Source organism: Tamandua tetradactyla, chromosome 9 (assembly GCF_023851605.1).
Source record: "Tamandua tetradactyla isolate mTamTet1 chromosome 9, mTamTet1.pri, whole genome shotgun sequence".
In the NCBI taxonomy this organism is placed as follows: Eukaryota; Metazoa; Chordata; class Mammalia; order Pilosa; family Myrmecophagidae; genus Tamandua; species Tamandua tetradactyla.
The window spans coordinates 35,568,622-35,582,967 of record NC_135335.1 but is presented as its reverse complement, the minus strand read 5'-3'; the positions used below and the strand labels follow the sequence as shown (position 1 = coordinate 35,582,967).

The following is a 14,346-nucleotide window of genomic DNA, read 5'->3' as shown; positions in this document are numbered from 1 at the left end:
ACTGTAAGCTCTTTCCATTTGTCCCAGCTTCCAAACTGCAGAGGAGCCGGGGCATAGTCTGTCACGGATGCACATATTTGGTTTCCAAGAAAAACGCTGTTAATGAGGGCAAGTTACCAATGGGAATGCATTTCCCCACCAAAGAGCCAGCTGCATTCCCCCACCAAAGAGCCAGCTGCAATGAAGCTTCTAGAAGGTCCCTGGGCTCCTCACCTTCATAGCCTCAGAGAAGGGCCTTTCACAGAACAGGCAGGTACAGCCACACCACATCAATATCCTTGCATGGCCAAACCATGGGCAATGCCCACCTTAGCCTACATAGAGTTCTGGTTCTGTCTCCTGCATCAACTCTTAGAGCTCTTTACATCTGGGAGCTTGGGAAGATTCTGTGCTGAATAAACACACAGCTTCAGCCAAACAAGCATCCGTGTGTGTGCGCGCGCGCACGCGCGCGTGTGTTTGTGTGTGGGCGCCGCGAGCGCATGCGCATGCTGTTTGCCCAAGCTGCTACTGCAAATGAATAGAGAATGGAGATCAGACAGTATCTGTCTCTCTTCTCCAGCTGTGAGCACATTTTATAAAAGACAAAAGTATGAAACTGGTTGGATTTAAAACTATGGGCATTAATTTAGCATTCACATTTGTCTTCTCATTTAAAACCAGATAAGGTTTAGATAATAGTTTAAAGAAGGTTAAAAAATAGCTTGGTTCAATAAATACAAAGAAAGAGAAATCTAAGCCTGCTTCGATAAAGGACTAGAGATTGCTGGAACAGATTTCTATGCTTTCCTAATATTTCTTCTCAGGTTTGTAAAACCACTTAAGTGAAAAATGAGTAAGAGTAAGAAAACTGAGCATGAATAAGAATAACAATCACGAGACCATAAGATTGTATTCATTATAGAGAGAGGGAAAATACTTCTGAATGAAAAACACTGAAATTCTCTGAAATCTAAACAGATTACAACACCCAAATCATAAGCCCAGGCTGAGTCCCTGCACCAGCATATGACATTTATTGAATACCCACAACTCTGCACGAAAGAACTGAATATCTTAAGGAGATCATTCCTGCCCTGATAAAGTCAGGTCGAGATTTAGGCAAGTTATTAGACCTAAGCTTTATTTCTTCATTTGTAAAAGCAGTTAGAGGAAATGCAAACATGAGGAAATGTAATGACCGTAAAATACAGTGTGGTATATATACTGGAGAACTTCTAGTGTTAAGTAAAATAAAATGGCTGCTTGCTTTTGGGCATTATAGGGAGGGACCCTTTCTGAGAAAGGTTTTTCCAGAAATAAAATAGCTGACCTGCAGGGACTTTCCAAGAAAATGAAACAATGGAATGCATCCTATAGAATTACAGATAAGCAACATCTGGTACTAAGCCAATTTCAGTCCAGAAAAGATAGTTTATCAGAATGGATAAGGATACCATACTAATCAATGTATCTCTGTTCTGTTTTATGCAAACCTCCCTATGTAAAAGGAAAATTTAACTGGGAACATTTCCTCATTTACTTCTGCATTTGCCCTCTATCAGATCCACTGTTACAGCTTTCCCCCCTCCAGGTAGAAAACTTTTCCACATGAGGTTTGGGTGCTACCTGATTCATGAACCATAAATTACTCAAATGTATTCATGAAAATAATACCTTATCTAATAATTTAAGACTAATAACATATCTCTGAGGTTAGTAAGCAGAAAGGAATCAGATACGGAAACATTTAATATAATACACTATAGTCTTTTCTATGAACTTAAATCTATGATAATTTCTGTACTTCTATTTAAGTATGGAGGCTGTAAATAATCTGACAGAAAGACCTTCTCTGACCTCTCAAAGATGCTTCCTGTAGCATTCTTTCAATGTAAATCAGATGAAACCCTATGAATGAAATCCAAAGCACCTTGGATGAATATGAAAGAAATGCTAGGTTTGAAACCAGGGCTCTCCGGAAATTCCTCTTCTATTTCTACAGGAACAAAACTCAGACTTTGACTCTCCAGAACAAATTAATCAAGACTTTTATAACCTAATACAAGTTTTGTCATTGCTTAAAATTTAGGTTGTATAGTTACAGCAGAGTAAATATTTGTTTCTACAAAAACAAGCAAAAGCTCAAACCTCTAGAGCTAGCATTAACATTTGCTGATGTCTTCTTAATTCAATTTATTAGCATTTTAAGTATCTTCTAAGATAATCATGTTCATAGTAGAAAACTTTGAAAATACAAGTGGGCATAAAAGAATGCAAAAGCTATTTGTAATTGCACCTCCCAAAGAAAACCAAACCACTGTTAGTATTGTGATTCCTGTTTGTAGTACTCTATAACATAATCCAAAATTTTCTCCTTCCTTTTCTCAAAAATCAATTACTACATTTCTACGAAATAAGTTTTATGTGGGCTTTTAAGTACCTATTGAACTCCTAGCTTGTGTTCATCTTAAAAATTCAAGTACATTACTGTTTTCTTCAAAATTATAGATCTGAATGCTGGGAACTGTCTACTTTCTTGGATAGGGAGAATATTTAATCTTTTCTAAGATTACCATCCACTACAATTCTGTTAAACACTGCTAGTACTCATGAATATTTCTAGTTCTCTTTTTGTTCTTGGACACACTGAATACTGTATTTTCCAATCCCATTGTAATTAGGTAGGGCCATGTGACCAGTTCTGGTCAATAGGTTTTAAGAGGAAAGAAATGCATCACTCTAGGTCAAAGCATTTGATTGTTAATGTGAGGCTCTTTTAAACTACCACTGAAGCATACATTGAGACAAGTGTCACAAGATCAAAAATTCTTTGACTGATGAACCACATATACAGGACGGCTGCCCTGGAGAGCTGCCGAGCCTAAGGAGACCTTGTGTGTGAGAAATGTTCATTGTGTATAGGTGTGTGTGTGTGTGTGTGTGTATAAAAGAGTCATGATTCTATCTTAATAAAGAATCTCTTAATAGTTTTGGAGGGTCCACTGAGATGCCAGCGGATTCACATGACAGAGGCAGGTAAACTGAGTTGCCAGAGAAGTGCACTCAGTGGTTTCTTTAGCCTGGGTACCTTTCCTCTTGGTTCCCAGAGTAAATCCCAAATGGCAATAAAACTTTAATTTTGCTATATTTTCTCAATTTTTTTCTCTTTACTGACTATTTTTTTCTGGTTTACTCAATGTCGATAGTTATTCCTCAATGATAAGCAATGATTAAGAATTTTTAATTAGACCATTTAGTGGTTTCTGTAGGATAGTAGATATCTACTCCCTGTTGTGTGTGGAAAAAAAGAATTCTGTTTGTTAGACCTTTTTGTCCTTTTGAACTCAACTCAAGAATTTTGTACCCAACGTGAAGGAGAATGGCTCTTTGATGAGATCTGGACTGGTGAGTTTTTCTGTTTACTTTTGACTCCTGGCTAATGTTGTGGAACTAATGCCATAAGCTCTCTATGTGTCTGTGTCTGTAGTTCAGAAAGACTACATTGTAGTTAGAGAAAGACTCTCATTGTATGACTATAAAATGTTTTTCTACCTTTAGAGGGTAGAGTAGATTATAACATCTCTTAAATTAAAGTAGCTCTGCGGATGGAACTAGTTGATGTTCTGGAGAGGCTGGGCCCTCTGCAATTCAGGACTTATCAGGTCCAGGGGCCCATCTGGATGTTACATGTTTCTGTAAAGTAATCCTAATGCACGGAAACTTTGTAGAATCTTATACATAATGCCCTAGGTGTTCTGTAGGATTGGAAGGAACGGTTTTGGTTGGAGTTTGGTATGTCATGATAGGTGGCTATGTCTAACTGAAGCTTGCATAAGAGTGACTTGATTGTATACTCTGGATGATCACATGGTACGGGAATATATAATATATATCAATAACAAATAAATAATTTTTTAAAAAGGCAAAAAACCCCACCCAAACCAGTATATATGGCTTTACAAAAAAAGGCAGCTCTGTTCTGACTGACTTTATAGAGCTAAATAAGTACCTATACAGCAAACATTTCTAAAATTCACAGAAAATAAGGAAAATGAATTCTAATACTTTAAAAATACTAGACAAAGCCTGACACACGAGAGACCCAGGTTCAATTCCCGTTCCATGCACTTCACCCACTCACACACCCCCAAAAAAGTAAATAAAAAATACCAAAGAAAAAATCCTTTTTACAGAAACTATTAGTTCAGAAACAAAGAATTCAAGTCCACATAATTAAGGTAACTCTTTGGCAAATCAGACTAGTTTTTTGAGAGTTAAATATAACACAAAAGCTAAATTTTATTTTACTTGTTTTTTTTCTCATATGGAAATCTGAACTTAAACTTACTTATACAGATTTACTGATGGAATAGGACAATATTACTCTTTCTACGTAATGGTAAAAAAATGAAAATATGCATTCACATAAACTGAGTCATAATTCTGATAAATCTTTTTTAATTTATTAAAATTTATTTATTTTTTATTTTTTTTTTTAAATACCAAAAAAAACCCCCAAGTAAACGCAGACATTCCTATTTTGATCATTCCATTCTACATATATAATCAGTAATTTACAATATCATCACATAGTTGCATATTCATCATCATGATCATTTCTTGGAACATTTGCATCTATTCAGAAAAAGAAATAAAATGAAACCAGAAAAAAAAAATTATACATACCATACCCCTTACCCCTCCCTTTCATTGATCGATAGCATTTCAAACTAAATTTATTTTAACATTTGTTCCCCCTATTATTTATTTTTATTCCATAATGGTCTACTCATCTGTTTACAAGGTAGATAAAAGGAGCATCTGATACATTTTTTATATCAACAGCAATTTTGTGTCATTTTAAATATCTCCAAGACATTACGGTAATTTAAAACCTTGGACTAATGTTAAATGGGGCTAATTAATCATTCTTGGACATCTAGATCATTTCTAAGCAAAACAGAAACGGAACCACTGATTAAAATGCATGATTTTATATAATTTTGCTTCTTATTTGCACATACTCTTAGAGTGACTATATATTTAGTTAGGTCAATAAATGGGTTCATTTTTGCTACTTTAAAAAGATGAAAAAGAGATGTTTGTGTCTCTAGATTTATGTGTATTGATGAGCTTTGTTAGCATGCTAAAAATGTTTACATATGGCAGCTCTTAGTATCTACTACCCTCTATCCAGTTTTCTCTTTGAAATAGAAGTTATAATTGATATAAGTGGTTGGACTTAGGAATGATAGTGACAGAGAATAAAAATACAAATGTGTTAAGTCCTCTTGTTTTTCAAGGAAAAAAGAGCACTTCTGTCCCAAAAATAAAGTGGCAGTTTGCTTCAGAATATAAAAAATGGACAAAATTAGAAAGTGAATTTGATTTGCCTTGGTTTATACTACTGCAATCTGGAAAATAAGCCATGATATTGGTTTAAAATATGTTAAGATTTTGGCAAAGTTAACTCAGTTTTGATGGGCTTGCTTCCTTCGTTTTCTGATTAATGCCTTCATCTATAATATGAAAGGTTATTTGTTACCTTCTGTGTAATTTGCCTGGATAGCACAATAATTTTCCTGCATTATGTGGATTTGTTATATTCTTTGAGATTTCCCAGAGTGTCCTTGAAAAATCATAGTTTTTTTTTTTTTTATTAAAAGAGATGCTAGAAATAACTAGGTTTGCTGATATATTCCATATTTCTTAATCAGATCCATTGCCTTCCTGGATAAGTGTGTTCAGGAAAATGTTACTTTTCATTCTGCTGTACTCCATGAAATGTCAGTCACATAAACCATCTCTTGAAAATCTTTACTTGGTTTCTATTATTTTTTCTTTTTATTTCTGAGAATAGCTTCATCTAGAAAATGCCGATAAGAAAATTAGGGCCTAGGCTGTAAACTCTCACAGAAGTCACATTTATTCTTGAGCTTTAACTGTTATTTCCAAATTCTGTGATGTGCTTTTTGTATATGACCCAGTAGTTCCCTGGAATTTGGTGTTCATGTGACATCTGAGACCCAGAGTTCCGAGTTCTCTAGCTCTGAAAGTCAGTATTTACTCCACACTGCAACTGTTAAAGAAGAGCGTAACCTAAAAGGCTGTTTCCCTTATACTCAAGTCAGAATGATTTCTGGCAAGGCCCAACTCTTAAAGGGTTTGTGACTCAAGGTTCTCAGAATCAATGGGTCATCAGAACTCTGCTCCCGGAAAAGATGAGGGTGCAGAGAGATTATGTCATGTGCCATGAAAGTTCCACTGCTTGCAGCAGCCATGATAAAGAACTGTGGTGTAAACGAAGCCCCAAATAGCTAATATTATTCATAGTCATACAGTGGGCCCCTATTGCCACACATTTCTGAGGGACAGCAGAATGTTACAAAAAGTGCCTTTTAGGTATGGCGCTTGAGGACTCCATTAAGGAAGGTAGGCGAGTGCAGCGAGTAGGGACACCCCAGGCCACTCCAAAACCATGGCTATGAAGGGTTGACTTGGTATCTATTTTATTATTTACAAATCCCGAATGAACAGCACACTATATTGTAGCTTTCAAGTGTGAAAATAAACACATTTTTCACATTCCCAGAAAATATGAAAATTTCTATAATGAAGAAAAAAGGCATTTGATAAGCTATTTTGAGTCAATGTGGGAAGAACAAGGATTTACCTTAATTTTTTCTTGCTGAGACATTACTAGTCATAGATGGCTTGTAAAAAAAAAAAAAAGGCACAAAGCTATTCCATTTTTAAACAATCTGGCTTCATTATTCTTTGTTTTTTAATTTTCCACTAAACTGCATAAAGCCCTAGTGATTGGTCCCAAATTTCCTTACAGCATTAATGGAAATGATAAATTTTTAATTTCATAAAGATTTTTGAGTCACATGACTATTCTTTAAGCTATATATAGTGAAGAGATAAAACCAAGAAAGAGTAGGAAGCAAGATGAAAGTAGATACAATAGCTACTCCCTGGAAACACAGAAGAAATGTAACTCTTTCCAAAGTTGTTAAGGTTTGTAATCAAAAAAATAAACAAATGATCAATTTCTCATCCTCTCCGCCCATACCACCACACTGCAATACTCTATTGTTTGACATTATTACGCTTAAGACAACAGACTTTATCATACTTAAAATGGGGTTGAGAGATTGCTAGTCTAAACAAGGAAACTGAAAGGAGTCTTTGCATTGTCACTAAACAGTTGTGAGATTTGAGCAACAGAGTTGATCTCGCTACGGGTTTCCTCATCTATATAAAGAAGCAGATGCACAATGACAAACTCTTAAGATCACTTCCACTGCTTATGATTCATTGGCTTTGATGATTAGAAAGCCTGATATATAATTTGAGATCACTGAAATAAAGACCTTGGCGTTGGAAGACCTTGATTTTGAATGTGGCTCCACCATTTTACTGGCCCAGCAACTTTTAAAGCTTTCAAATAGATGTAATAATGCCTCACCTGGCTGTTAGGAGAATTAAGTCTGAAAAATGCTTTGAAAACTGTAAACCATTTAAATTTATTATAATTATCACTTTAAATTTCTACTGAGACTTTTACTCTAAGATCTGTAAGATTATAGAAGAAAACAGCACTTAATTTTAGTTCTCACGCCATTTGTATTGGTTGGAAAGGATGGTGTACCCAACAAATGCCATGTTTTAATCCTAATCCAGTCTTGTGGAGGCAGCTGTTTCTTTTAAACCCTATTCAGTACAATAGCTTGGAACTTGATCAGATTTTTTTTTTTTTTGAATTTTAAAAATATGAAGTTGATTTTATTACAAATTTTGGATACACATACTAGAAAACTTTTATTTGGACCCTTTACAAAAGTATTAATTTCACCAAATCTAGAATACTGGCAGTGAAAAAGTTTTTAAACTAACTTTAAAGTTAACAAACCAAAGGCACAGTATTAACACATTTAAAATAACTAGTTTTCTTAGAATATTAGGAGGTACTTTATAAATAAAGTGTTATTAACCTAGGTTAAAAACTATCTAGAAATGACATAATTAGGAATGAAGCCCTTGATTAGTTACAACCCACGAATTTCTAAGACTAAGATGCTATTTCCGTAAGAAGAAAACCCCAAAATCCTAACTTTATCATAAAATCTAACTCCCAGATCTGAAGAATGAGTGAGTGATAAAAATAGTTTCTGAACTTGATTTAAAAAGAGGGAACCAAAAAAGGTACGGCTTGATGAAAAAATGTACTTCTAATGCAGATTACACAACAGGAAATCATTATTCATGGCTCAAAACTGGGTCACTCAAGTCTTTAACCTCAAATTAATTTCAAAGATTTGACAAGTGATAATATGCTATTTTCATATATAAACTGCTAATATCCAGTATTGGTCCAAAGGAGGCAACTGTTGTCTATCACAATTGAATATTCACTTTCCAATGGTGTCCGTAAATAGTAACAAATTCTGAACCATACATTATAGAAATTAGTCACAAGAGTGCAAAAAGTCCCTGGAGAGAAATAGTCCATTGAACAATTACAAATATAAGGAAACACTTTACAAAGTTTCATTACTATGAAGATAATTTCCTCTTTGTTCAAACTTTGCACAAATGAAAAATTTTTCTTTGCCAGTACAGCCTATATACTGGAAAAGGAAACAAGACTGTAAATAACAGTGCAATTTTAGGCATAAATAAGTATTTATGTCTGGTTCCAGTATGGTCAGGTTAATACATAAATACTTTAGAAACACAGAAGTAAGTTCACATTAGTGGAAAAATCCAAGTTTCTCGCGTAACCACTCTTCAGTTAGATCCTCGGTATTTCTTATTTCAAATACCTTGGTTAGTTCAGCTGTTTGGACTAGCTTATTCTTACTTCCAGCATACATCATCTGTTGTTCAGGTTTACATCCAACAGGACTGGAGAAAATAAAGCACAAAGGATATGAAACTCTTCCATCATCATGTTGATATTTATAACTATACACAATGAAGCGAGGTTGTTGTTCAGGTAGTTCATCTTTAAGTTCATCAGGTGAAATGCCCTCAAGCTCCTCATCCAGTACCACCAGGCGTGTATCCTTGTCAATCTTCATTATAATAGCAGCATTGTTCGTTTCTTTGCTAAAACGAAACTTTCTTTGTTTTTCCACTAAATCTTCAGCAACATCACAAACCACCAAAGACTCAGTCATTTTCCTTCCGGCCGTCAGCAACCTCTGGGCTTCCCCGAGGCCGCTTTAAGAATGGCCGGAACTTGATCAGATTATCTTCACAGAGCTCCACCCATTCCAGGTGGGTCTTGATTAGTTTACTTGAATCCTTTAAAAGAGGAAGCATTTTGGAAAAGTTTTGAGATTCAGAGAGTCCCTTTTAGAACGAGATAGCCACGAGCACCACCAGAGCCCATGCAGCCAGAGACTTTTGGAGATGAAGAAGGAAAACGCTCCCAGGGGAGATTCATGAAAGAAGAAGCCTGGAGAGAAAGCCAGCAGACAATGCCATGTTCACCGTGTGCCTTTCCAGTTGAAAGAGAAACCCTGAACTTCATCGGCCTTTCTTGAGTGAAGATAAACTCTTGTTGGTGCCTTCATCTGGATATTTTTATAGACTTGCTTTAATTGGGACATTTTCTCAGCCTTAAAATTGAAAACTAACAACTTCTTAAATGACCCTTTTTAAAAGCCATTCCATTTCTGATATATTGCATTCTGGCAGTTAGGAAACTAGAAGACCGCTATAGCATTGTTAATGCTAGAATAGAATTCTAAGGGGCAAAAAAATCCTTCTCCAATTTTGGGGTGAATTCCTAAATGTTTGATTCATGGGGCTCAAAATGAATTAAGGTTTAGTACTTAAGAACTAAAACTTTAACCTGTGAAGTTTTGAGGTTGGAGATGTGAAATTAGAGAAAGCCTGAAGAGGATAGTTGAAGAGAAAAGATGTTGAAGAGAGAGAGCTAAAACATAATATTTAGTTATTAACACCAGGTCAGAGTATATACTTAATAACTATTGCTGAATGAATGAATTAGTAAGAGTAAGTGAATCTTTGAGATTAAAGTTCAGGAGAAAAGATCAAGAAAATTTTTTTCTGTTGCAGTTTAGATGATCTCAGAGTTAATATTCACTTGCCTCCCATTTCTTCCTGAGGCATTCTGTTCTAAAGCATTCTGTCTTCTACTGTGGTAGTTTTAAAGTTTAGGGGGTCAGAAGCTTGGAGAAATGAGAAACTAGAGGAAAGATTATTTATTGAAACATGAAGTAGAGTAGTGGCAGAAGAAATGTGAAAGAAAAGGCCTAGTGAGTCTTTTGAAGAAAGAACTAACAGAATTTGTTTCCTAAACATTGGAAGTGAAGAACAAATCAAAGATGTGGACCAGGTTTCCAGCCTAAGAGAATGACGATGCGATTCAATTTGGGAAGATGAAAAGAACAGTTGGTTTTGGGAAAGAAAATTATGGATCTAAATGAAGACATCTTGAATTGGAGTAAGAGCAAAATAGTCATGTAAAACATCTAGAAAGACAGGAAAAACGCTGAAATTTTGATCCAAAGAAATGGATCTACCAGGAATATGTCTATCTATAACTAGTGTCAATATTTTACATAAGATGACATAAATATGAAACCATACATTCACATGCTCTCTGGCGCAGTACTTGCATTTACATTGTAAAGGAACAACTGCTGAGGACAAAGGAACTAACTTCTGATTTCCAAACTCACATCAGACTTATAGTAAAATCAAAAGGATTGAATGAAAATTTGCACTGACTTGAAAAATAGCATAAATTCCAGCAAACATTCAATGCTAAAGCTGGAGCTAGGAACCAACTCACTCCTAGAGATCTACTACACTGGATCATTGTATTCCATAAGAGGCTAAAAACTGTTTATTTAGTTATTTCAGAAATTCAAGCGATGACACCTGGGCTGAATGTTTCACAGGAGAAAAAAAAAGTCTGTGGTAGTAATGATTCTAACCAGAGGAGAAAAGGAAGAAGATAAGGAAGATAACATGGCACTTCCTACTGGCGTCTCTAATAACAAAAATTAATCTCTCTTCACATTTTAATTAATTATAAATAAATAAAAACAATGTCATTTACTCTTCTAAAATAACTTTTTTCCCTAGTTTAAAAATAACACAAGTTGATTGAAAACTTGGAAAACACAAAAAGGAAAATTAAGTCCACCATAATCCTATCAGTGGTAATCAACAAGCTTTTTCATATCGCAAAATGCAGTAATGTGTATTTTCTAAAGTTTTCAATAACAGAATGTATGTTTACATATTTCTTGAAAGTAAGGCTCTTTACTTTTATTAAATACTGTTTCTGAAGAATATTTAGAAAATATAGATAAGCATTGAATAAAAATCACCCAATTCCACAACCCAGACAACATAGCTAACATTTGTCATACTGTATATCTTTCCAGTGTTTTTTTTTTCAATAAATCTCTTCTTTAAAAAGGAAATACAGTATACAAATATCAAATGTGAAACCATGATTCATCGTCTATACATCTGTGTATAATCTCTACTTGGTGTCTTAGGATAATTCTTACAAATGGAATAATGACATTTTAAAGGTTCTTGACATATACCACATTTTAATTTAGATGTCAATGTTTCCTTAAAGAAAGAAGTTCCTAGCTGTAAAAGCAATAAAGGAGGGTGGTGCAAAGGCCTCAGTGTAGTAGTGGCAATATTGCTACTCTTGATACCTGTTTAGCTGGGATCCTTACTTTCTAATGAAGGAGCAGGAAGGGTACAAGTCTGGAGACCTATCCAGGGATTACTCTTGGCATGCTGGCCATTATAACATTCAAAGTCCTATCCTCTAAAGGCTGGCATCACCACCACCCCAAATCTTTGTAACAACAAAAAACACTCCCTGCACATCTGAAATGCCGACTGAATTTGACAGTTCAAGAGTTTTCACAAAACATGATTCATTCTATAAATCCTTGTAAGTCTTCAATCTTGATTTTACTTGTCAGAATTCAAGATGCCATGTTCACTGGCTTGACTTCCTTAGGCTCAAACTGTTTAAGAAAATCCAAAAATATAACAATAACTTGTTCTAAAGAGGAAGAGACAGGAAACCCTGTTCTGAGGTTTCTGTAGTTCATTAGAATACAGACTTTACTACTAGCTTCAAATGGGTAAATTAACAGATCACCAAACTCTTGAAAATGAAATTAGCATCTAAGGCCACAGGTCAACAATCCCTGGTCCCACTGAAACTACTGATATAATATAAGGTTCCCTAAAAGTCATGAAAGACCAAGTCATTTCTAATGATTAAAAAAAAAGAAAAAAGTAAGGGGATAGACATGGAAGACTGAACATGGCAGAACTGGGGAAAATCAGATTTAAAACCTGGTGATGTAAAAGCATTTCCCATGTGTATTGCTGTCATATGTTCACATCTCAGCTTGCATAACGGTCAGTGAACTCCTCCAGGGAGCTCATGGTCCTATACTCACTTCTGTTTCTCCAGCATTAGGTAGGCAGTATGAGCTCAATAAATGTCTGCTGAATGAATCAGTAAGAAATAAAATACCTCAAATACATATATTTTATTATTATATTATAATATATTATTATTTAAGCCCATAGTTAGTTATGGCTAGTTTCTGAATTGGAATCTGAAATTTTTTTCGATTTAGTATTTGACAGAGCTAAACTGACTGCTAGGCAGTTTCTGTCGGCTTATAAGTTAACTTCAATCTTTAGAAAGAGTTAGTTTCTAATCAAGATTCTGCAGCCGCATAAAAAGTGGAGGTATGAAAACAAATTCACAGAATCTCAAATTAGTTGCAAGGGACCTTCAAGAATAGTCCACCCCACGATTAAGTGAAATTTATTAGAAACATCAGGGGGAGGGGATCACTCAAAATTAAAATTAGGAGACAGAAATTTCTCATATAAAGCTAAGAAGAAATAAATATAGAAGACCTCTGTTTTCAATTCATTATTTAGAAAGACATGATGGAACTGTCTCTAGTTTTTCCCCAACTTTGGCAGTCACACAGGAAATAAACAATTCCATTCTTCTCCTGAATATAGTTTGACAAAATTTACTTTTACCTTCTTTATAATTTGATAACAATTAATTTGAAAACATATGACGTTAAAATCAAGATGACAGCTCAGGCTTTATAGGGTTTTTCAGAATTTATAGGCTACTTATCCAGGGGCTGAAAGGGAAAAGTACTAATTAAAATTCCTAATAATTGAAATAATGCTTTGTCTAGAGAGGAAAAATATAAGATGACAAATTTGTCTGCAATCAACTGATAACAATGCTATTTCAATGCATTTTAAAACTTTTTTTTATTTTGAAAAATAACATATATACATAAAAGCAATAAATTTCAAAATTCATTGCAACAATTAGCTGTAGTACAGATTTCAGAGTTTGGTATGGGTTACAATTCCACAATTTTAGTTTTTTAGTTCTAGCTGCTCTGAGATACTGGAGATGAAAAGAAATGTCAATATAATGATTCAGCAATCGTATTCACTGGTTAAACCCTCCCTTCTCTGTATAGCTCCACCACTGCTTTTGGTCTTTCTCCCACACTTTAGGGGTATTTGGGCTGTGCCCATTCTAACTTTTTCATGTTGGAAGGGGCTGTCAACAATATGGGGTAGGGAACCATCTAGCTGATGTTCTGGAGAGGTTGGGCCCTCTAGGTTTCAGGACTTACCTGATCCAGAGACCCATCTGGAGGTTGTAGGTTTCTGGGAAGTTACCCTAGTGCATGGAATCTTTGTAGAATCTTTTATAATGCCCTAGGTGTTCCTTAGGGTTGGTAGGAATGGTTCTGGTTGGGGTTTGACAAGTTATGATAGGTAGCAACGTCTAACTGAAGCTTATCCAAGAGTGACCTCCAGTATAGCCTCTCAACTCTATGTGAACTCTCTCAGCCACTGATACTTTCTTATACTTCTTTTCCCCTTTTTGGTCAGGATGGTGAAAGTCAAATTAAATTTGTAGAGTCTATTCTGCTCAACTGAAGTTGCCATTACGTGACCTTGATAATAAATTGTTAAAGTGTGCACTCTAGCTGGAAGGACTGGCTATCCTTCCAGAAAGAGATGTACCTTGATAAAAAGAGTTATCTAGGTCCCAGGAAATTCCTCTCGGTCCCTAGCCAGTTTCCACAGGATCACTTGGGTTTGGTCACGTAAGCTAATTTTACCATATAAACTGCATGCAAGCAGTTAGCCTAGAGAATCTCATCAGAGAGAATCTTATCTGGGAAGAGGATGCTCTTTTGTAGATTTTTACCAGTCAAACCCTGAATGCTATCTCCGAGATTCCCCAGCACTCCTCTTCAGGTGTTGATGCTGTCCCAT

General features: G+C 35.2%; 1 protein-coding gene and 1 pseudogene across 21 annotated transcripts in view; both read right to left on the bottom strand.

Moving 5' to 3' along the window:
• The window catches only part of LOC143646973 (glia maturation factor beta pseudogene), a 44,240-nt pseudogene extending 30,915 nt beyond the window's left edge, over window positions 1-13,325 (bottom strand). Inside the window, exon 1 of the transcript XR_013157767.1 lies at window positions 309-13,325. The product of XR_013157767.1 is annotated as a glia maturation factor beta pseudogene (transcript). The remainder of the gene's footprint in view (window positions 1-308) is intronic.
• The window catches only part of TMCC1 (transmembrane and coiled-coil domain family 1), a 390,104-nt gene that overhangs the window by 57,566 nt on the left and 318,192 nt on the right, over window positions 1-14,346 (bottom strand). The window lies entirely within an intron of this gene.